This window comes from Protopterus annectens, chromosome 4.part0, assembly GCF_019279795.1.
Source record: "Protopterus annectens isolate FY-2018-M chromosome 4.part0, PAN1.0, whole genome shotgun sequence".
Classification (NCBI taxonomy): Eukaryota; Metazoa; Chordata; order Ceratodontiformes; family Protopteridae; genus Protopterus; species Protopterus annectens.
The window spans coordinates 1690072267-1690097028 of record NC_056733.1 but is presented as its reverse complement, the minus strand read 5'-3'; positions in this window follow the sequence as shown (position 1 = coordinate 1690097028).

The following is a 24762-nucleotide window of genomic DNA, read 5'->3' as shown; positions in this document are numbered from 1 at the left end:
TGGTCTCTCACCAAGCTGTAGCTCAACAAAGTCATAGTGAAACTGACTATAGGCAATGACAGCCAAATCAAATACATTCATTGCCTAAACAGTGATATTTATGAAACCGTACAGTAATCTATTGCTCACTGAGTGCAAAATAGTTTTTTTTGGTAGTTGAACCATACCGGTAGTACTCAGTGTAACCAGTGGTCATAGTAAAAAGTACAGCAGAAAAGGGAGTTAATAAATGTAGAATGAGCCCAAGCAATTCCAGTCAACCTGAGCTTCTTAAACATATTAAAATAAAGATAATGTTTCCAGAAGAATGCAAGCAAAGGCGCTGCAAACTATGATCATCTGCTAGGTTAGTCAGTAAAATATGTATCCAACAGTATTTATAGCACAGTCTATGCATAGTTTTCATTCTGTCTGTTATGCTGTTAACAAACACGACATTTGTGCTTATTTCCTAATACATTTTTTTTCACTGCCCTCAGTAGCAGTTAATAAATTATGGAAGAATTAGTAAGTATCAGCACACATATTTTTCTTATGGCATAAGTATACAGTTATTTTATAGGATGGTCAGTTGGACAGCTTCTGTGTAATAGGATGGCACAGTGGTGCAGCAGTAGTGTTGTCACCTCAAAGGAAGATGTTTGCTGGTTCTATTCTTGGTGGGAGTGCTTTCTGTGTGGTGTCTGCATGTCCTCCCTGCGTTTGTGTGGGTTTCCTCCCACATTGCAAAGACATGCATCTTGAGCATTTCTCCTTTGGCCTCCACTGAAAATTGACTTTATTCCAATCAGACATTCCCAGTGAACAAATGTTAAATAAATAATAATGAGGGGCAGCTAGTATTTTAACATATTAATAAAAGCCAACAGATATGTTCATAACTTCTACTATAAGCCAGACAATGGAATGTGGTTAAATATAAAGATATCACTATCTGAATATCTTATGCAATTTAAAGATAGGCTTGTCAAGTGTGTCATGGATAATGAATTCCTAGGTGGCAGAAGTTAGTCTGCATTCCTCAAAGGCCTTTTAGCAAGAAAGTAGTTATAGCTGCAACTTACAAAATAATGGACGTCCATGTGTTTTATAAACTGCAATAAAAATGAGCCTATTTAATGCATGATTAATGTTCAGAGAATGGTAATAACATCATCCCTATCAGTGCTGTGACTTGAGAAGACATTCCTCAAAATAATGATATGGCACTAGCAATTCCGATCTGAAGAAACAAAAGATAACACAATGCTATTCTCATTTTCTCAATAGCTAGGAGACATGCCAGTACACATGAAACATGAAGGATTCTATGAAAATGTTGCTGTTTCACTTGAAACATTTTGAGATGTTCAACCCAATCCCTTTTGCCTTGCTGATGTATAGTGCCATGAGAGCATTGGATAGGATAATGTAGTACCAGAGAAAGTGACTCTGATAATAAGTGCTTTTCAGTCCACTAATCAAAAAAATGACATGCAGAGGAGTAAAGGGATAAAATTAAAGGCATAGGTTATATTAGCAAAACAGTTTCAAGAAGAGAGAGCCTGTCTGTACACTCAGTGCACTGTATCAAAGAGACAGTTTCAGAATTAAAGAGTTCACTAGCCATTATTGGATTCTAATTTAAGTAAGGGGTGTATTTGTTTAGTTAATTAATACCCACACTTACAATGACAGCACCATTAGGGTGTCACTAAATTCAAATAAAAAAGAAGGATGGAGCTTTCTGTAGATAAGTGCCATGTTTTCATTATGTTATTGCAGCTCTAATCCAGTTCTTTTAACAGGTCACATTGATTGTTTTAGAAACTGTCTGCAAAAATCCTTTGCATTTAGAAAACATGATCAGAATTGACTCTGTCCCTCATTGTATAAGTTATTTACAAATTTTCTTATTGAACTAATTTGTGCAGGCCCACTGGGTTTCTATGTGTCACTGGGTTATATGTCAATATGCAGTACCCAGTCTAAGACACATTATGATTAAAGCAGATAGCACCGATGTGGAATATATCTGTTAAATATTAAGGAATCTCCACAGCATTTGTATGTCTTGCTGTGCATTGTTATACATTTAATATTTTTTGTATAATCTCATCAAGGGATTCAAAGGGTGAATCATATGAAAAGTTCCATGGTGCTGATCCCTTAAGATTGTGATGTAAATACGACATGGATTAGTATGCAGAAATCCCAGCATGAGGTTCCAAAACATATGCATGTAGAAATCTCTACATCAGTATTCCCTGGACATAGATTATGATTGTACTGTTATAGCAGTAGCTTTTAGTGATGTATATACTATGATCTCAAAGTATTAAAACAAACTGATGATAGTGGATCTCACAGAAATTATCTGGTATACCTTTGTATTGAGGTTGTGTGCCTCCAGAAAACACACACGTAAATCAGAAAAAATATATATGTACTACTTAAGCAAGAACTGCAGTTTTGTGTTAATAATCCATTAGCAATACTTGCAGTATTTCTTCTCCAAACACAAAAAAACACTAACAAACAAACATATAAAAATAATAAAAAAGAACAAGTCTTTAAAAAAATGTGCAATACTTACAGAGTTATAGTAAAAACTTTGAGGCAGAAAACTGGAATTGGAAAATTTGATCAGATTTTAAATTGTTATGCAAAACATTCAGGGTGAGACAGTTTTAAAACATAGCAAATCTATACAAAGACAAGCAGTTTTATTAATTTCTAATAGTCTTCTGCTATGTCTATATACTATAATATAAAGAGGATTTTTAAGAAACGGACGGGTTCATGAACAGCTGCAACAAGTGTTCACTAAGTGTACACCATTCAGACTGAGAAGACAACACAAGCATAACTCCCTCCTTCTTCCTCCTAATTTTTAGTTTTCCTGCTGATTTTCTTACAACCTTACCAAAATTTGTAGACTTACATCTACACTTAGTCTAATCTTTCTGAGCAAATAAACAACAGAAAAAATGTGGTAGGTATGTTCTTGAATACAGATCATGTACCTTTAGTGTGTACTTAATGTAAGCATTCATGAACCCAGTCTTGTTCTGAACATTTAAGGAGTTTAATATTTAAATTTTTATACACATGGAATCTGGATGATACATTGTATTAGGTATTCTAATTTACATGAGCATTTTTAATTTTTCATCAGCATTTTATTATATTGCACCTGTTTTTTACAGTTATGATACAATAATTTGACAATAGCAGTCCTTAAGTTGCATTGTTAGGGGAAGGGCAATCAAACACTTAGGGAATTAATGTTACTAGACAGGCTATGAAGCCTACATCATTAGTGTCACAGAGGATAGTAGGATGCATAAGCTTGAAATTTTCCCGATTATGGAATTCTGGATGCACAAGAATGCTGCTCACCTGATTTTGGAAAACAGGATATACAAGTATGCTAACCACCTGACATCAGAAAGCTAAATGCATAAGCATGTTAATCACTTGACATTGAACCACAGGTGTACAAGTAAAGTCATCACCTGACTTTGGCCAACATCACTAATAGATTGACCTTGGACAGCAGGCTGCAGAGCCATGTTAATCACATTTTGTTTTGGAAAGCAGGATCAATAATTTTCAAATTTTAAATTTCAATGAATTTACTGGTGGCAGTGTTTTGTTGCATATAGTTCATCCCATAGTAATTTCATTGGATTTCTACTAAATCTTAATACATAATTTTTTCTCTTTTTTCAACAGATTCATCCCTAAAGCATACACATAGCAGGCTCATCTAGTAGGCAGTCTGAGCCCACTCAATCCACCTACTGCATCTATGTTAGGGGCATCCAGCCTTCTGCTTGTATTTTTGCCTGCATAGTGACTAGTCTGAAGAGAAGTGCTTCAATGTCCTAGTATGTATGTAATAGCCTTATGGTCTGTAAACCCTCCACCACTGACATCTTGCTGGTCAGCCTTTACTCTCTACTTCCTAACAGACACTGACATTTACTCATACTGCTCTTACTCAAACTATTTTTTTTCTCTTATATTTTCTACATTTCTTCTAGACTTACCATTACTATTATTTATATCCTCCTGTCTTTCTTTGGTGGAACTGCATACATTCAAGGAAGTTGTCATTCTTATCCCACTTTACTTTCTTATTTGTCCTTGCCTGAGACACTTCCTGAACCATTTTCAGCTTTGAGCTAGTATATATGTGCACAGTCAACATTAACTCCGTGCACTCAACTGTCTCTGTAGAGTGTTTTTATTCTGCTATATATAAAAGTGTCCCTGCAAGCAAATAGATATGTAAGCAACAGTGAAGTCTGCAGTTGGAACACCAGCCTGTGGGCTATATTTTTATGTAAATTATAAATATTATGGCAGCCTAAAACAAGAACTTTGTCCACTATAATAGTTCCATTTTCTTAGAACTCAGCAGTCTCATTGGTACTTTCTACTTTAACTGTTCTTAATTCGTTGTTTTTAGCAGTCCATTGTTTATTTCTCTTCTTGTGTAACCACTTTCAGTTCTGAGCCAGTATTTTTCCACAGGTGTACTGTTGCATTCTGGCTTACTTTTTCTTATTGTTTTGCTGATCTGTGAGGGTTGGGGTAGCCTTTGGACTTTGCATTTCAAAGTCCATAGAAACCTCCTTACATTGCACAGTTGTTCAAATGGTCAAGTGTGATTTTTTACTGTTATCACCATTAGTCAGGTCAAGGTGACATTGCACTAACTCTGCTATTAAAACTATGTCCTACAGCAACAAAATCAAGACTTTCATCTACTAGTTCAGATGCCTTTTAAACTGCATTGTTCCTATTACTTATCTCTGTCAGCAGATTTGTGATCGTTTAAGTTGTCACTGATTTTTTTTCTGTCTCTTTGCCAAGTTTTCAACCAGCTTCATTCACCCTCGCTAATGCTTGGGCTCATTCCACTCCCCTATCCTACACTCATTTCCCACCCAGCCCCTGTAACTCTATATTTAGACTTCCAATGCACCACTCGCATATTCCTGAAACCAATACTATCCATTCCCTCCAGAAGAAAAACAATCAATAGAATTGCTCCCAATACTAACACCCAAGACAATTCTCAAACTGTCTTAATCCTTGCCCCCATAACTATCAAATTACAACTTTACAGCCAACTCAGCACCCTTGTAATGTTTTCTAATCCTAATTTACAACAAAGATAAAACCAAAGTTAAATAAAATGCTCCTAACTCAGACTATTTTACTATTCCTCCTCACTCCACTAGCCTTCATCACCAATTATCAAATCCACATTCTTCAGATACTTAGGATATCAACCATTCCTCACAAAGAATATCAACATCTACCCAGCCTGCCTTTATCCGTAACACTCTGTCTCTACAAGCAAACCTTATCTAATTTATTTACCTACAAATATCTCAAAACTAAGTATCCAAATTTACAATCAAATACCAAACCAAGACCAAAATATAACTGGCTACATGTTTCCCTCTGAAAAATATCTACTCAAAAATTATCAGAGGTGTTCACCCCAATCCAAATCCCACTGTTCATAAAACCATCACTTCTAACCACAAAATAAACCAATCACCTAATACAGCACAACTAATAACAGAAGCCAAACTCACCTTACTAAATATGTACGTAAGAAGTATGTGCAATAAAATCCATGACCCTGTAACTCTCATTCAATATGCAGATTATTCCACTATTCTCTGCACCTCTTGCACACTTCCTTGACTACTGTCTAACACACAAAACTATTTCATTGCCGTCGAAACCTAGCTTACTAATGCTGAACTTTCTAAAAATACAAACTTGGCCTCTTTCACCCAAAAATTCCCACTTCTGACATACATCAATTCAGGATATACTTGACAGATAATATAATTATTGAAACAGTACAACACACCAAACTGCTTGGAGTCATTAATGATAATCAACTGGAATTCAACCTCCACATCCAGCAGAATATAAAGAAAACTCACCAGAAATTAAGACTTCTCTATAGACACAAACACTTCCTAAGCACCTCAACTAAAGTCACCCAGGCTAAAACTTTCCTGCTCCTCGCCCTGTTTTATGTTGCCACTATTCTTACTAACTTACAAATATCTTTAAAATCCAAATTGGAACAGTGTTATAACAACAACGTTTGCAACTAACTCTAAATACAATACACATCACTGTAGATCACTACAAGAACTTAACTGGCTTGAACTCCTCAATCAACTCCACTATATCCAACTATCAGTTCTGCACAACTTAATTTACAAACCCTCTGCCTGCGCAGCTCTAAGCAACCTAGTCAAATCCTACCAAACAAGCAAAACCCTAAAATCTGAGGACAAGAAACTACTACTTATCTTTAAACACTCAAAAAAAAAAAAAAAAAAAAAAAAAAAAAAAACAGGCCAGTGTCTCTACTTATACTCTGTCACGGAAGTGTGGAATTCTCTCCCCCTAGCTACTAACTCAATTTCCAGCATAGCAGTTGTCAAGACTTCATTAAACAACATGTAAATAGCATATGGATGTGCACCTGCACTACTCCAGGTTAATCTCACTTCTACTTTACCTTGTATGCTCAGCTCCCTCTTCTCCTACATTCAGTTGTTTTACTTGTACTTTTTACTGTTTTTTTTTTCTTGTACTTTTTTGAGTCTTTCTCACTGTTACTTTATTATGATGTGATACCTGCTTATCCTTTTGTTTTTGGAACACCAATTCATCTGTACTGTTAAACTGCAGTATATGATAGTCCTTATTTGAACTTATGTGATGATACTGTAAGATATGAGTGCCGTGTTTGAATTGTTACATATGTCTGCATTTGGAGTTTTTCTCCCTGGGCCTACACTGAAAACGGGTAAACAAATGTCAAGTAAATAAATAAACAAGTACATGCCTACCTTGCCACATACACTCCTGGTGCAGTCACAGCTACTGAAACCTAGTTAAAAAAGAAATAAAGGATAATGAGATCACCTCCCTCCCACGATACAATATACTCAGGCATCACAGGCAACACAAGTGTGCAGGTTGTGTAGCAATCATCTACAAAAATTCCCTAACCATCACCTTACCTCCACAGGAAATGCCCACAGCAATTTATATACCACCAGGGAATAACACTGATACTGCTGAAAGCATCCTGTACTGGATATCCCAACAAATTAATCACAAAACTATAACACTTTGAGACTTAAGTATAGAATGGCAACTCATAAATTGCACCACCCCCACTGAATCCATAAAGGTGTTCAACTTCAGGCAATTAATAATCACACCTACTAGAATCAATAAAACTTCAGGGAGACACTCAACATTAGACTGGTTTATTATAACAAAACAGACAAACTGACAAAAGTAGGCTGCCTCTCATAAGTGACCATATACCAACATATGCTATTAGAACTCAACATAACCTGGAGAAACACATTAATTATAATCAGATACAAAATACAACTAGTTTCAGCAAAGATATTTTCAATGAAACACTAAAACAATATAACTGGAATGTACTTAGAACAATGCCACTAGATACTGCTGTAGAACACTTATAGCATATTCTTGCAAACCTTAAATAATCTAGCACCAGTACGTAATAAAAGACAAAGTCCAACCCCATACCATGACTGACAAAATAAACAAAAAAATCATGACAAAAGGGGATAAAGCCTGGAAAAAATATTATAAAAATAGAAAAAAAGCTTTCCAGCAATTTAGACATCTTAGAAACTTTGCAGCCCTCTAGGGTTGGAGAGTAGCCTAATGGTGAAGGTGTTTGTCTTGCAAACACAAGGTGCAGGGTTTGAGTCTCACAAGGGATAATTGGCTAGGCTTAAAATGGCTCACAAAGGGCATTAGCCTAGTACTAATCTACGAACCTATGTCAGACAGGATAAGCAACGATACTATACCAACCCACAAGATAAACAAAAACAATGCCAAACATTTGTGGTCATCATTAAACTAATCCACCCTGGCAAGACCACTACTCCCTCTTCAAAAACAACAATATGACAGACTATCACACACAGTTTAATTCCTACTTTGCGCAATCAATATTATCTCTCTTAAACACTAATATATCCCCCCCTCACTACCTCAGTCCAATCAAGATCGCACACAGCTCTTCAATCTTAGTCAGGTATCCACCTCGCTGATAAGGAAGTTGGTCCTTAAACTAAAAACTGCTTCTGTAGCTGAAGATCAACTATCATCAGACTACCTAAAATGGCTGCAGAAGTCATAGCCTTCCCTGTGTCCATACTAATTAATAGACCCTTAAAGATACATAAAGAAATATGCGTCCCATTACTGTGGAAGAAATCCTACATCATACCACTGCACAAAGGCACTACATCTACAGAGTTTAATAACTACAGACCAATAGTGATTCTCTCCCCCTTCACCAAAATATTAGAGAAATGCATCCATATGCAGCTGATGCAATACCTAACCTTAAATAACCTGCTCTCAGAAAAACAACATGGCTTTAGGCCTCAGCACAGCACCACTACTGCTCTACTACATTTTACCAGTATAATAAACCAACATAGAAACAATGGTCTGCTTGTGTCCACCATGTTATTAGACTTGTCAAAGGCATTTGATATTGTCTTGCATCTACAACTGCTCATTTGACTCTCCTCATTAGAACTTTCACAATATTCCTTTTTGTGGTTTCTTAGTTACCTATCTGGAAGGCAGCAAACCATTAAATGGCAACAAACCTACTCATCATTTCAACCAGTTATTACAGGTATCCCACAGGCTCTATCCCAGGTCCTGTTCTACTTAACATATTTATTAATGACCTCTACACCCCCACTCACCATGCTAGTTTAGTTCAGTATGCAGATGACTCTCAATTAATGTGTACAGTCTCAAAAATAAATAAGCTCCTAGACATTACCCAAAAACTTTTCTCCTCGGTAAAAACATGGTTCAAAGAAACCTACTACTCAACACCAAGGAAACTTAGTTAATGCTTTTTACGTCCAAATGCTGCCAAAATAAAAAAGCAATTTTTACCATAAAGTCAGCAAGTAATACTGTCATTGAAACTGGAACTCACAGTAAACTGACAGTCTCAAATATGACCAGTATATACTGCACACCATTAAATCTATACACCAAAAACTATGCTCCCTTTATAGGATCAATGGATTCCTTATAGATACTTCAAGAAAAACTCTAGCCATAACCTTCTTGTTGCCAACTCTCTTTTATGCAGCTCCTATCCTAGCAAACTTAAACGATACTCAAAGAAAGAAACTTGCCTCCTGCTAAAATAAAATAACTACATTTGCCACATATCTCCCTCATAGGACCCATCATTGTCATAGCTTAAAGCAGTTAAACTGCCTTGAACTACACAGCTACCTAACATATTCACTAACTACAGCACACAAACTCATAAGGTCGATAGCACGATGCCAGGGTAATCCTATGGGCTTGGCTTGTAAAGGCTCCAGGACCATTAGCCTAGTACACACCAATGAACCTATGAACCTATGAACCTCTTCATCATCCAGAAAAATGCTCTGCACTACATAACTTATTATTGACCTACTGTCCAGTAAGGGACTTCCATCATGAAACTAATTCTTATTCCTTACAAAGAAGTCACGTTGCAGGAGATTCGCTCTACTTCCAATATGTTGCTAAACTCTGCAATAGTATGCCTACACAAATAAAACTCTCCGACAAACTCAGTTGTTTTAAATCACTGCTTAAACAATATCTTAATCAATCCTGGTCCTACACATGCTCATCACAAGTTTGAGATTTGTGTTCACCATACAATATACTTTCCTTAAACAGAATACACTCAACCTCTCACTCAAATGACAAAACAATTTTTATACATAACTGCTGCCAATACAATCCATTAAGTTGCATGTAGGGTTTTGCTTTAGTAACTTCCACTTCTGTAAAATCTCAGAATGTATAAATGTAACTACTGTTTGTGTATAAAAGTAAAGAAAATGTAACTACTCTGTGTTTAACTGGAACTTAGTATAATGCAATGTAAGCAGATGGAGCTTTCATCCCTGGGCCTCCACTGAAAATGGGTATGACCCAGTTTGACTTTCCCAGTAAACAAAGACAAATAAATACACAAATATGCTAATCACCAGACTTTAGAGATTAGGATGCACAAGCATGCAAATTACGTGACTTTGGCAGCAGAATGCACAAGCTTGTTAATCGCATGATATAACAGGATGCATAACAATTCTAATCAGCTTACTCAGGTAAGTAGGTTTCACAATTTTACTTATAAACTGACTTTGGACAGCAAGATGTATAAGCATGTTATTGCTGTGACTTTGAAGAGCCGGTTGCAAAAACATGCTTATTACCTGATTTTAGATATTAAGATGTAAAAGTATGCTAATCACTGGATGTTAGACAGCAGGATGCAAAAGGATACTAACACCTGAATTTGAGCAACATGATGCAAAAGCTTGCTAATCACCTGACACTGGAGATCAGAATGCTCTCAGGATTCAGAAGCATGCTAATCATCTGACTATGGACAGGAGGACACACAAGCAATAAATTGATTTACTTTGAACAATTTAATGCACAAGCCTATTAATCACATGAACTTCCAGATCAGGGTGTACAAGCATGTAAATCACCTGACTTTAGACATCCAGTCATAAGCATGTTGGTTCCTTGATGTTTGGACAGCACAATGCAAAAGGAAACTACTCAGATGACTTTGGACAGCATTCATCTTATCAGTGGATAGCGCAAGATTACTAATCACCTGACTTTGGACAGCAACATGTACATGTATGCTAATCACCTGATTTTGAACATCAAGACACATAAACATACTTAACACCTGATGATTGTTAGCAAATTTCACAAGCATGCTTTTGAGCTGGGCTTGGACTGTAGGATGCACAGACATGTTACTTAATTAATGAGCTGACATTGGACAGTAGGATGCATGTCAATCACATGACTTTGTAGAGCCAAATACAGTGCTAAGCACTTGACTTTGGAAAGCAGAACATATAAGCATGTTAATGAGGTGATTCTGCACAAAAAGATAACACGCATGCCAGTCGCTTGACTTTGGACAGCAAAGATGTACAAGCATCCTAGTTACATTTATTTCATTGAGAACTTACTCCCTCATGAAGGCCCTGTAACTTTCTGTCTGTAGACAGGATTCTAGCTGCACCATGGATGCTAGCTGCACCACTTTCTGACACCTCTGTCCTGTATGTTACATGAATCTTTACAGATGCATCAGACTGTACAGACATTGGAGATATATGACCAGTTACAATATGTAGAAAAGTGTTGATAAACCAGAGTAAAAACTATGGGGGCATTCAATAAAGCCTACACAGTCATTTTTCACTGGGGTGATGTGCATGTGGCCACAAAAAGTTTTAGATTTAGTAAACTCTGTATAGCGGTGCTCACACATGTGCAAACATGGCAAATGCAGCGGCATGCAAATTATAGCATAAGTAGCTGAATTATGTGCTAATGAAGCAAACCAACATGGTGGAGTGATCAAAAAGCTGTAAAGCCACCATATAGACTCTGTGCTCATGTTATCCATGTATTCAAAAACTTTACGAATACAGCCAAGAAAGGAATCTACATGGAAACAAGAGCAACTAAAAGTTAATAAATTTCTACAGAACTGCCCTTAACATATAACAGCAGACACATTACTACATTATTAGACAGGATGGATGCTACAAAAGTAGAGTAACAATAGCAACAATCCTTTTAAGTAACATGACATACATGCAACTTGGCTCTCCCACCCCCAAATGAAGAATAAGCTCAAAACTAATGGAGACAGCTAAAAGTGAAAACCCCATGAAACAGCCTATTCATACTGTCATGTAAGCATATGCGGTATGTACATAGCTGAGGGAATACAGTCAAATTTTATCAGAAGCGATTTTCCTCCATGCAGATATACAGAAAAGTAATAATCTCTCTTGTGTTTACAACATTGGACTCCCCTTCAGATTCCCTGCCTACACAGTTGCCAACCATGTAGATTCAGGGTTGTCAGTACAGTGAAGATGCAAATGAGGACAAAACTCATTAGAATTGATGAATCACAAAAATGTTAGGGGCTGCTGCAGCTTTGCTCCATATGTATGTGCTAGAAGCTGAAGCCAATGCTGCTTGTGACAATAGGCCTACACTGAGAAGGAGAAGAGTGTTAAGGCCCAGGGTAACCTACAAGTGCTACATGATCTGGAGATTGTAGAGTGCTACAGGGTGGACAGTGACACATTACAAGAACTCTGTGAGCTTTGCTGTCCTCAACTCAGAGCAGAGCCAACCGAGAGGAACCCATCCCAGTGGAAAGTAACATATGTGTAGCCCTTAGAATGTCAGTTGATGGAGTGGTATCCCTTGCGGTTAATGTAGATTCTGCCCCACTCACCAAGTGGTGCCCTAATGTGCCCATGAGTGTATTGTATGGCACCCAGCACTCCAGTCCTCAATGATTTGTCAGTGATTTTCCAGAAAACTACAATTTTATGAGAAACAGACCAAAATATGAGTCAATAATCTGGACATTCTGCAAAAATCTAGACAGTTGACAGCTATGGACTGCTGTGTGTTGGAAAGATAGCTATGAAACCAAGTCAGGGATGTTACACTGAGGTTATAAGTTGCCAGTTTGTTGAGCAGTATTTGGTGGGATACTATATTGAAAGCTTTGGACATCTAGAGGAAGACAGATAAGACAAGTTGACCAACATTTTTGAAGAGGTTGACAGTGGGACTGTAGCTTATGAGTGCAGAATTAGTACTATGCTTCACTCAAAAGCCATGTTTCAAGTTGGATAGGAGATTGTTGTTAAGGAGATGGTTTAGTAATTGCTGATGAATTCATTTTTCTAAGATTTTGGAAAGGTGGAAGAGAATAGCAATTAGGCGGTAGTTTATGAAGTCTGTAGAGGGTCAGCCTTTGTGTAGGGGGGGGTGACATGAGATATTTTACACATGAGAGGTACATATTGTTCAGAGACAGAGCGGTTTATTAAGATAGGTATAGGTTATGAGATTGAGGGGTTGATAGTTTTAGAAATTAACTAGGGAGCCTATCTGCAGCAACAATGCAGGACTTTAGTTTGTTTATGAGCCTTTTTATGCAGTTGGTTTGAATGGACTTGAATGAGAATGAATTTAGGTTAGGTTCTGTAGAAGTGGGGACTGAAAGGGATAGGTTAGTATTGTGTTTTATGAGGGAGGTTATGGAGTTGATAAAGTGAGTATTAAATTGAGATGCTATGCAGTTATAGGTATTTTTGGTGGATGGAGCAGTGGTAGAGGGTTTACCTGGGTTGAGGAGATAATTGATACTTTACCAAATTTTTTGTGGGTTGAGTGGTTTATTGACATGTTTGGAAGTAAGTTTTTGGTCATATGTGTTTTTTTTTTTTTTTTTGTTAGGTTAACCTAGATATTCAGCAATTTCATTAGATTTGGGTCTTAGATTGCTTTGTAGACCAGGATTAAGTCTCTCCTAAGAAGTCTATATGATATAGAGTATAACTACAGGGACTTTAGTCAGTCTGTGTAAGGCACATGCTGAAGCCCCTTGATCTTCTTTGTTAGAAACCTCTGAAGTGTCTACAATTGCTGCAGGTGCTTTGTACAGTACATGCCAAATGAGGCATTATACTCAATTATGGGATGGATAAGTGCCGAGTATAGAGGGGTTATAACCTGTTTTGGTCTTGAGATGATGCCTTTACAAATCAAGTGTGCTATGTTGAAAGTCAAAGTTAAGGTCACAGTCATCCTGTGATCCCAGGTCCCTTACCACGTCTGGGTACTCAAGCTTCATTATTGGTGTTTATTCTCCATTCCCTTTGTCTGACATCAAACTACATGTGGAAACATTACAAACCAGGGTCCAATATAACTAATCATCATATATTTACAATAAATGTATGTGTTGCCACCCCACCCCACCCCCCCAATACCACCAAGTCCTACAACACTGGGGACTCAGAACTTTTTTCACTCATATATCAACCACACTACAAAATGTAATATATAATATTGTGTGCTCCATCATGGACAGGGCCAGCTGGTGGTTCCACAACCTCAATCTGCTAAACTCAAACATCCAACTATGCTCAATAAGGGTATTTGTGTTTCTACACAGCTAGGCTTCTAAACAGCCTAGTGCTATTAGTAGTATTAGGCTACTAGCCTCATATAACACTATGAAGTTATGTGGCTAGGCAGGCCTCCCAAGCTTTTGTGCACCACATGGCCTGCTGATGTCATCTTCTATACATTGCCCTGCACTCTTGTATACATCAGAATTGTGTCATGCGCTTCCATTATGTACTGTGTTCTGTAGTATATGCACCTAAATAGGTAGGGGTTCTAATTTCACTGCAGTCAACTGGGTGTGTGTCTTGTCAGCAGAGTAGACATGGTAACCTACAGTTACTTCTTCAAAAGGCATGGATTGTCAGTATTTTGATCCCTGCAAAAACCTACACATTCATTTTATGCAGTCCTCCCAACCTATTGTCTCCCACATGGCCTGCCGATGTCATCTATTATACGTTCACCTGCACTCCTGTAAAAGTTAGACTTGTGCCATGGCACACGCAAGTTCTGAGTTCTGCAGTCTCTTCAGCAAGATAGGTGGGGGTTCTCTTCTCACTGCAGTCAGCTGGGTGTATGTTTCTAGTCAGCAGAGTAGATGTGGTAACCTACAGTTACTTCTCCAATTGTATGTATTGCCAGTATTTTGAAACCTGCACAAGCCTACACGTCCATTTCATGCAGTCCTCCCAACCTATTGTATCCCGCATTGTCTGCTGATGTCATTTACTGTAAGATCACCTTTACTCTTACAAAAGTCAGACTTGTGCTGTGGCACTTGTATTAAGTATTGTGTTCTGTAGTCTGGGCACCTAGATAGGTAGGGGTTCTATTCTTACTGCAGTCAGCTGGGCGTGTACCTCCTAGCTGTTGCTTAACATTACTGAGGGCTTTTTATACCATCATTTGGGTCACTTATTCTGTCTTTAACAGACACTGCTGATGCCATCAGCTATAAACAGTTTCTGACACACTCCAAGTAGGACTTGAGCTGTGGTGCTTCCATAAACTACTGTATTTTGTAGTCTCTGTACATAGATAGGTAGGGTTCTATTCTCACTGTAGTCAGCTGTGTTTGAATGCATTTGTCTGTTAGCTTTTTGTATTGAGAATATCAAATATTCAGTACATTTGGGAATGTCTTTTTTAATTGTTGTATGCATTAAAGATGTTTTTCTTTCCATAGCAAATCTGCAGTTTTGTATATCAAGCCACATTTTAGTACCTAAGTTAAATTTCTTTAAAATGTAATCTAACGGACACATTTTTTCTTTATCCATAAACCGAGACCAACATTTTAGTTGCATTTCTTTAAATTTTTTCATTGAAAATGTATTAATTGTAGTAATGTTGTTTTGTGTATATGCTATTGAACAGATGAAAATATCCATGGTGCATATTCTGACATTCTATATACCAGATTTTTGAAGTTGGCGATTGTTGTCGTTATATATGTTGAATTTGTTAATATTTTTTGATGTGGAAGACTATTATCCTTTAGTAATAAGAGAAAACTATTATATATCTTATTGCAACAATTAAAATTTAATTGTTTTTCTTTAATATTAAATATTCTTGCATATCTTTCCATTTAGCAGAATACTTTTTATTTGTCAATAAGATAATTGTTTTGATGATAGCTGACATAGAATATAGTTCTATGTCAGGCAGACTTATTCCTCCATAGCTCCAACTGTGATGATGAAGTTTAAGAGCAATTCTCATTTCATTAGGATACCAAGGAAACTTAAATATCAATGAATGTAGTTAAGGGTGGCAAGTTAAAATATCTAGGTATAAAATGATTAAAGAACCTGAATGACTTATTCAGTGTAAATTATAATGAATGTCTTGATAAAATTAAAAAAAAATTATAGTAAAATGGAATAAATTCATATTTACAATGGAAGAGAGAATATTAATGATAAAAATTATAATATTACCTAAAATACTATGTAAAATACAATCATTAGCTCTACCCATCCCCAAACAACAGACTCTTCTGATGTTATCAGCAGTATGATAGGTTTGGATCTGCAGTAATTCCAAAAGGCCATGGTCAGACAGTGGGCTGGATGTCAGGCAGATGTGACCTCATCCTATAATACACAGATTATAGTGACATGGCTTTTAATTTATCCACATACATCATAGCATGGTTCATAGCCTCAGTGTTATGTTGGTGAGAAAGGCCTGTGGTGTATCCAACTACTGCACATTTCTGGTGAGGGTAATGCAAAACAGATCATTATACTGTTTTATCATTCTGACCAGGTTTCACTACAGTGCTGTCATACAATGCTAACATCTGAATATGATGGCATGATTTATAATGTGCACCATATGTTTGTAATGGGAAATCCTTAAAGAGACAAATTAAAAATCAATGATACACATTGCATTTTCTTACTTCACAACCTTCACAGGTGAAATCAGTATAAAACTGTAGCATTTTGATGCTATACACTGTTGAACTTTTCAAGGAGAATATATGTTCAAGGTACAATGACCACTTAAACAACACAAATGCAGATATACTAAGCAATATGTTACTTATATACCATGAACATCAGACAGAAGGCATTTGTACCCTTGAATCCAAAGAATTGTTGGGGGGTAGGGCACAGGAAGCCTAGGCTGACACACAAGGTCAGTGAGTGTATGTGAGTAAGAAAGTGAAGAAGGCAGACATATGTATACAACACCAAATGACCAGTGAGACTAAATGAGTAACTTGTGGTGTGTGTATCTGTAGGAGTTCTCCAGGTGAAATAGTTGTGTGAGTATGTGCATGACTGTGCTCACTCTACATCTTGGTCTGTCAGACAAGTGTGATCTGTGCATGGTAGAGGTGCATACCTCCTAACTGCACTGAATTACTCATTTTTTTTCCGAATTTTGGGGTCCAAATAATGGGGTGCCATGATTCTCAAGTGGCACCCCTTCATTCCTGATTTGTTTTTAATTGTTTTCTTTTTTCGCCTTAGAGCTGATGTCATCCCATGTGCAATGATGTCAGCGCTGTCAGCCTGTCAGAATTGAGCTCAATGCCTTAAGCTGTAAGCACGGAAGTGTCTGCTTTTCAAGTTTTTGGACTAGCTCCAAGTGCAGAATGAACTTTCAACTTTGAAGGAAACTAGTTGCAAGTGCTTAAGTCTTTGGAGCTTTTCTTCTGTTAAATACTGCTTTGGAGCCAAACTTGCTACTGTATTTGCTCATGGGAAGGAATGGAAATGAGTCAATGACTGCTTTCAGGTATTTTACTGCTTTGGAACTGAACTAATGGGGAGACAACTGCTTTCAGGTGTTTTTCTTTTGTTGTGAAAGTTACTGCTTTGGAGCAAAACTTAGTCACTAAAGTGTGTGTGTGTGTGTGTGTGTGTGTGTGTGTGTGTGTGTGTGTGTGTGTGTGTGTGTGTGTGTGTGTCCAACTCAATACACCTAGTGGCGAGAGGTACTATGGCTCAAACCTTGTACCTTGGGTACAAGGTAGAAAGAGCCTAGCATCCCTAGCCACCACCACTTGTGAATTTATGCCTCATATATTTGCTCTATTCCTCATTAAATCTGTGGTTTTCAGGATTTTTGTGGCAGTGGCAAATCACTGAAGGATTGAATTCACTAAACAATGACAAGCATTTGAATTTCAGACTTCATATTCTTAAGAAAATAAATGGTAACACAAAACCTTTTATTCTAGCAATTGTCTAAGTTTATAAGATCAGTATTTGAAATTTGTCCATATTTTGGGGCTGTATATCCCCATTATTCGCTTTGTCCAGGTTTATTGTGCTAAGGCACTGAGAGCTATGGTGAGAAGTGAGAACTGAATTCTGTATTCCCCCATTATTGGCTTTGTCTAGGTTTTTTGTGCTAAGAGGTTGACAGCTATGATGAGAAGTGAGAAATTAATTCACTAAATGATGGCCATTTAAGTTTCAGTCTTCCAGTCTTTCTAGAAACTTCTGATTTGGCATAGTGGTATGTTGCTCTGACTAAAATGCACAGGGTCCTGGGTTCAAGATTTGGCAGTGAAATGCATGGTGGTAACACAACATCTTATTCTAGCAACTTTCCAAAATTATAAAAGCAATGTTTAAAATGTGTCCCTGGTTTTTGGCCTTTTGCCCCCCCCCCACAAAAAAAAAAAAAGTGCAAGAAGCTATGCAAGATGCCTATGGCTTACACTACTGTCATTCTATTTATATATATATATATATATATATATATATATATATATATATATATATATATATATATATATATATTCACTTCATAATCTCAAAATATTGAAATCTGAAATTTCAGTTTTTCGAGACAATGAAATCAAATCCATACAACACCAAAACACCAAAACAACAAATCCCAAAGCTGCAAAATTCAAAACACCTAAAACACAGCACACACCAGACCATACATATACCACAACACCCACATCACAACATAAACAAACAAAACAACACACATCCACAAACCTACAACACAAATAAGCAGGGGTCAAGCCACCCTGCACCCCCTATGTAGGGGACTGCACCCCCACAGTCCCCTACTTATATATACTATCTCCAAGATCGCATAAACAGTAAACAAAAGCAAACACACACACACACACACACACACACACACACACACACACACACACACACACACACACACACACACATGCACACACATTCTACAGCCCCTCAAACACACATCGCACATATCAGCACACTCACATACACTCAGACTCCCACCCAAAACCCTTACAAAACACTCACTTACCTGACATAACACCTAAATCCTCACATGGCACCACACACCATCCAAATACAATCCCGGACATTATGTAGCGTAAAGCCATAACCACAAATTTGAGATATTCGAATTCACGATTATGCACTTTCGCTATTTTCAAACTTTGACTTTATAGTCTCTAGATACTGACATTCAACATTTCAGTATTTCCAGATTATAAAGTCTTTATATATATATATATATATATATATATATATATATATATATATATATATATATATATATATATATATATATATATATATATATATATATATATATATTGTGTGTTTAGAAGTAGACTTTTATGATGGACATGTTTTGAATTGGGCAGTTTTGTCATTATTGGTTCCATGCATTTTGTTTTATTGCCTACTAGAAAAATGTTCAAACAATACATTTTAAAATGTGCTCTAACCTAAGTCTAACAAGTGTGCTGTATTATACAAGGAATATAATTTAATAAAGTCAGGAAGGTGTGTCAAAGAATGCATGTATGTTTCTTGTTTTCTGTGCAAGCCAGGGGCCTATGATTTGAAAATAGCCCAAATGTAATCTTTATCCTCCACTGGCCAGATGCATTTTCTTTGGATGTGGTGTGGGTTTAAATGCTGTTTCAATGAATGTGAGTTTCAATGGCAGAGAAGTTTTAATGCCATGTCTATTTTCATTGTGAGACAGTGTTCCTTTGTTTAACAGATATCTATTAGTGTTTGTGCATTTTGTATAAACTGTAAAAATAAAATCAAAATAATCATTGTAGAAGTAAAGCAGTATACACACATTAGTGTTTATGGTAAATGGGTTGAAATAGCCAGGTAATGGGACATTGGAATGGCTGCAGTGGGACTCTGGTGCCATATTTTGGTTGTCTGTTCTTCAGTTTGCATTTGAAAGTTGGTATCCCACAATTCCATTGGAGAAGGTGGGGTTTCTTAATTATGCATGCAGTTTTTACATTAATCAGCATACAGATTTGTACCTATTGTTCATGGGCCTTGTCCAGATTTTTGATGTTTCCAGGTTGAGAGATATGTAGAGGTATGTAGAGGTGGCAGTTCATTGTTGGCATCCTGGACCAGAAGAACTGACTCTGACAGAAGTTGCATTGGCACATTGACATCCAGGACCATTGTAAGATGCAGTGCTGCTACCTGAATGTGACTGATGTCTACTGGACCAGCTCCCTTCACAGCGACTCCTATGACCACAACCCCCATGGCCTGCCACATTTGTGTGTGGACAGCACACATTTTGATGGAGCACTGGAAGTACTGACAGTTTGTGAGAGTGATTGGACATGGCCACATTAGCTGACAGTAGATGATGTGGCTGACCTATGCCCACTAAGATCCTGTTTTCCTCCTGGCAGACATTCAATCATAGACATTTCCCTTTCCATAACAGACATCCCTTGGTCCATCCCCGACCCAACTAATTTCCACGTCTCATTCATCTGATACTCTGAATGGGCAACATGATCGAGGCAGTCATGCATGGCCTTCATTTCTTGACAGCACTCTATCATATGGTTTTCAGTTATATCCTCACACATTTTAAGGACAATAATTTAGAAAGGGTTACACAGTGCATGTCTCAGAGTACTGTGGCACATGATATGGAGCTGTCAAGAAATGAAGGCCAGCTTGGATGTTAAGGGACATAACCTGTGAATTGTGTGCTGCTTACTCACATTTCCAACCTTACATGTAACACTTTCTAGAGCTAGACTGATACACCTAGTGGAAGTAAGACAGCCTGCAGTGCTGTTGTGATTTCCCCTTCCTAAGCAGTAATCACTCACAGCTGCAATCCATTAACAATGTACAATAGATCTAGCTCTGTAGATGGTCAGGGCCTCGTAGTGAACAAGATGAAATATCACAGTTTTCAGTCCCTTACTCTAGTCTAGTCTGTATAGAACTCCTATATTATATATCCAAGACAGTTTTTGAGAGATCAGCTGTACCAGTGCCTTGTCTTCAGCTGATATAACTGTTTTTTATAGCTTGTGTGTTGCTTAACTCCAGGTTCCCTTAATTTTGACCTGTTAGTAACAGCCTGCATTTAAATTGGAACCTGTGCACTGAGAGAGAGCCTTACAAGACTATCTGCAAATATATAGAGCTGAGTATATTTTTCTGTATTATTCTGTATTATAGAGCTAAATTGTTGCTTAGATATCTGTTGTCTTACTGTTCTGCAAATATACAGAGATCAGTATATATTTTTCTGGTTTTATAATTTGCACTGTGATTCCTCACATCTCTGTTGAAACTGTCTTCCCCACCCCCCGTCCCTGTTCTTGGTTGTAGTTTAAATTTGGTGGCGTCCCTTCTCTTTACCGCATTCTACCTAATAAACCCTTTCTGCACTTGCTCTTAGTCTTTTTTAATTTAATTACATTTTTTCAAACTGTGTGTGGACTAATATTGCTACATACTCAAGTGTGCCAGCTTGCACTGCATGTGAATTGTTTTTACTACTGTTTTTGCTACTTTTCTGAAAAAAAAAATTGTAAGCCTGTTTCCTACCTTTCCTGTAATTAGTGTTCCAGATACAGATTTGCTGTATCCAGGACTGTTTGTAAGCGTCTGAGCCCCCCAAGCCTTTCTGTGTTGGAGGGAAGCCTTCTAGCTTATCAGTGGGAGTGGTAAGCATTAGATAACATGTCTACCACATAAGGACTGGTTATGGCCGAGAATTTGTAGTTATTGGCCATTTGGGCGGTCTTCCATCTCTCTCAACATTCTGATTTGAAGGCCTGCATTTGCACTTGTTTCTGTCCTGTAACTCCTGGGCCCATCTCATGTGCTCACTCAAAAAAAAAAAAAAAAAAAAAAAATGTATCTGCTTTTAATGCATTTCTGCTTCTTCCTACTTTATTTTGCTTTTGCGTCATCTTAATAGTACTCAGTTGTATTTATTACTGCTTGGTGTAACTCATTCTAAGCCTTTTAGTTTAAGCACTTGGGCTTCAAACCAGTTGTTTTACATTAAGAAGGTTTGTGGTCTGCACTGTAGTGACAGAACAGGTAGCTTACATCCTTCTAAGTTGGGAACTGCTGATTAAGGGCTCAGTGTCTGTTATTCTAAAAGTGTATTCATTCTGGTTTAAGCACTTGGGCTTCAGGCCAGTTATTTTACATTAAGAGGGTTTGTGGTCTGCACTCTTGTGGGAGGAGAGGCTGGACTCTGCCCTTCTGAGCTGGGAATTTCTGGTTAAAGGCTAATAGTGCCTGCATATTTGAACTGCTTCTTACTGAAATTGGTACACCTTGTTTGCTGTAGCATAGACTAGATCCAGGCCTGCTGAATCTAGCTTTGTTTGTATAACTTGAGCACTGATCCAGACATTCTTTAAATTATTCATTTGTATTTATTACTGCTTGGTAGTAACTTGATTAAAGTGTAGCTATCATTCTAAGTCTTTTGGATTAAGCACTTGGGCTTCAGACCAGTTGTTTTACATTAGGAAGGTTTGTGGCCTGCACTGTGGTGGCAGGACAGGTAGCTTACATCCTTCTAAGTTGGGAACTGCTGATTGAGGGCTCAGTGTCTGTTATTCTAAAAGGGTATTAGTTCTGGTTTAAGCACTTGGGCTTCAGGCCAGTTATTTTACATTAAGAAGGATCGTGGTCTGCACTCTTGTGGGAGGAGAGGCTGGACTCTGCCCTTCTGAGCTGGGAATTTCTGGTTAAAGGCTTATAGTGCCTGCATATTTGAACTGTTTCTTAATGAAATTGGTAAACCTTGTTTGCTGTAGCATACACTAGATCCAGGCCTGCTGAATCTAGCTTTGTTTGTATGCTTTTTGTTTGTTTGCTTGTTATTTCCCTGAAATGCAAATTCCACCTAAACTGCGGCTTTTCAGTGCTTCTGTGGATCCCTAGTGATATCTGCATTGCTTACTGTACTTATTTCCTTGTTTCACTTGAAAGAAAGTTACTGTTTGTCGTTTTTGCATTTAAGTTACCTGTAACACATTGCATTTAAGTTACCTGGCACTTGCTCACTAAAGCAATTATATAAGTCAGCACTAAAAAATTAAAAGCACTACACCCTCACAAACTCCCCTTAAGTACCTTGTTCCCCATTGGCCCTTTTTTCAATTATAAAGGAATTCCCAATACTATTCTAGCATGTCCATAGGTCAGTTGTCAATCTCCTCTCCAGTCCAGCTGGTGAATCTGGGAATCTTGAGGCAATGCTACAACTGCCTCATATACACAGACAACCCTCTCCTCCTCCCAACAAATTCCAACACATGTGAGAGATGCAACCATATAGCCAAACTGGAGGCTAAGTTCTCTCAACTCAGTACTGGCATAACCAGTCAGGAGGAGAAGGAAACCACACTCACTATGATTCCAGTCTCACATAGACCTACCACAACAGCAAACCAAACACATAAACACACAAAAACATACTTGGAGACTCTAAATAAAAATCTGCCTAATTAGCAGAGACCTCCAAAGCAGGCACCCAAGCAACCGCTACCCCAAAACAAAACACATGCAACACATAGCTCACAAAGCCAGTGTGCCGAACAGTCACAGCCCTTAAGGCTAAACAACACACATGATACACTTGTAATAGGTGACTCTATCGTCAGGCACACTGACTTCCCGCTCACCAGGCTGAACAAGGAGAAGGTCATGGTGAGCTGCCTGTCGGCCGCTAGGATCCGCCACATTACACAAGCACTCAGGTCACTCCAAGGCAAGTACAAATATGACTCGGTCATTGTCCATGCTGGTGTGAATGACCTGAGACATACCTCCCTGGACTACATGAAAAGAGACATAGAGGAGCTCTCTGAGCATGTAGCCCAGGCCGGTATGACCCTGACCTTGAGTAGCATCTTACCCTCACCAAGAATGATGCCACAATATGAAGACAAGATGATCAATTTCAACAATTGGCTTAAGTATTGGTGTCAATCAAAGGGGATCCAATGCCTGTCAGCCTGGGATGACATGCTCGACAAGCCACAATGCTACGCTAGGGATGGCTTGCACCTGTCACCCCTGGGCTTTTAGATATTGGCAAAGCCTCTTGCTTCCCCCATAGTGCCTTTTTTAGGCAAGGCTCAAAAGACAAACCCACCTCCATAGGTATCACAAGGGATAAGAAACTAAGAGTAATGCTACTCAACGCCAGAAGTCTAAACCTCAAGATGCACGCACTCAAAATTCTCCTTAGCATGGAGAACATTGATATCTGTGCAGTAACAGAAACCTGGTTCAAGGCTCCCAAGAGCACCCCAGCACTACCAGGTTATACCTCATACCATGCCTTTCGGCCCCAAAACTTGGACCGAACCACAAAAGGAGGGGGAGTATCAATATTCATCAAAGATACCCACACCTCCAGATTGGTGACACAACACAAAGCATCAGAGACTATCCATGTGCATCTAACAGTGGGTAAAACTGCCTTCCAGTTTATAGCCTGCTACAGACCACCCTCCCAAACCCAGGAACCCCAATCGGCCTTCCTGAGAACACTGGAAAATATGAAGGTCTCTCCAAACACCATTATATTGGGTGACTTCAACTACCCAAACATAGACTGGGAGCATTACTCTAGCTCCAACACCCTAGCCCAAAGGTTCCTAGAATTTATAAACTCAAATGCTATGGAACAACTGGTTACCACTCCCACAAGAGGGGAAAACATACTGGACCTGATCATCACCAACATGGGGACTCTATGCTCCAGACCAGAAGTGTATCCCTCACTGGTAAGATCAGACCATAAACTAATCTCACTGGATATTCACATCCCGACCCCACCCCCTGCCCAGAAAACCACAGTGAAAAACTTCTCTAAAGCAAATTTCACACTCCTCAAAACCGAGGTGGAATTCTTCAA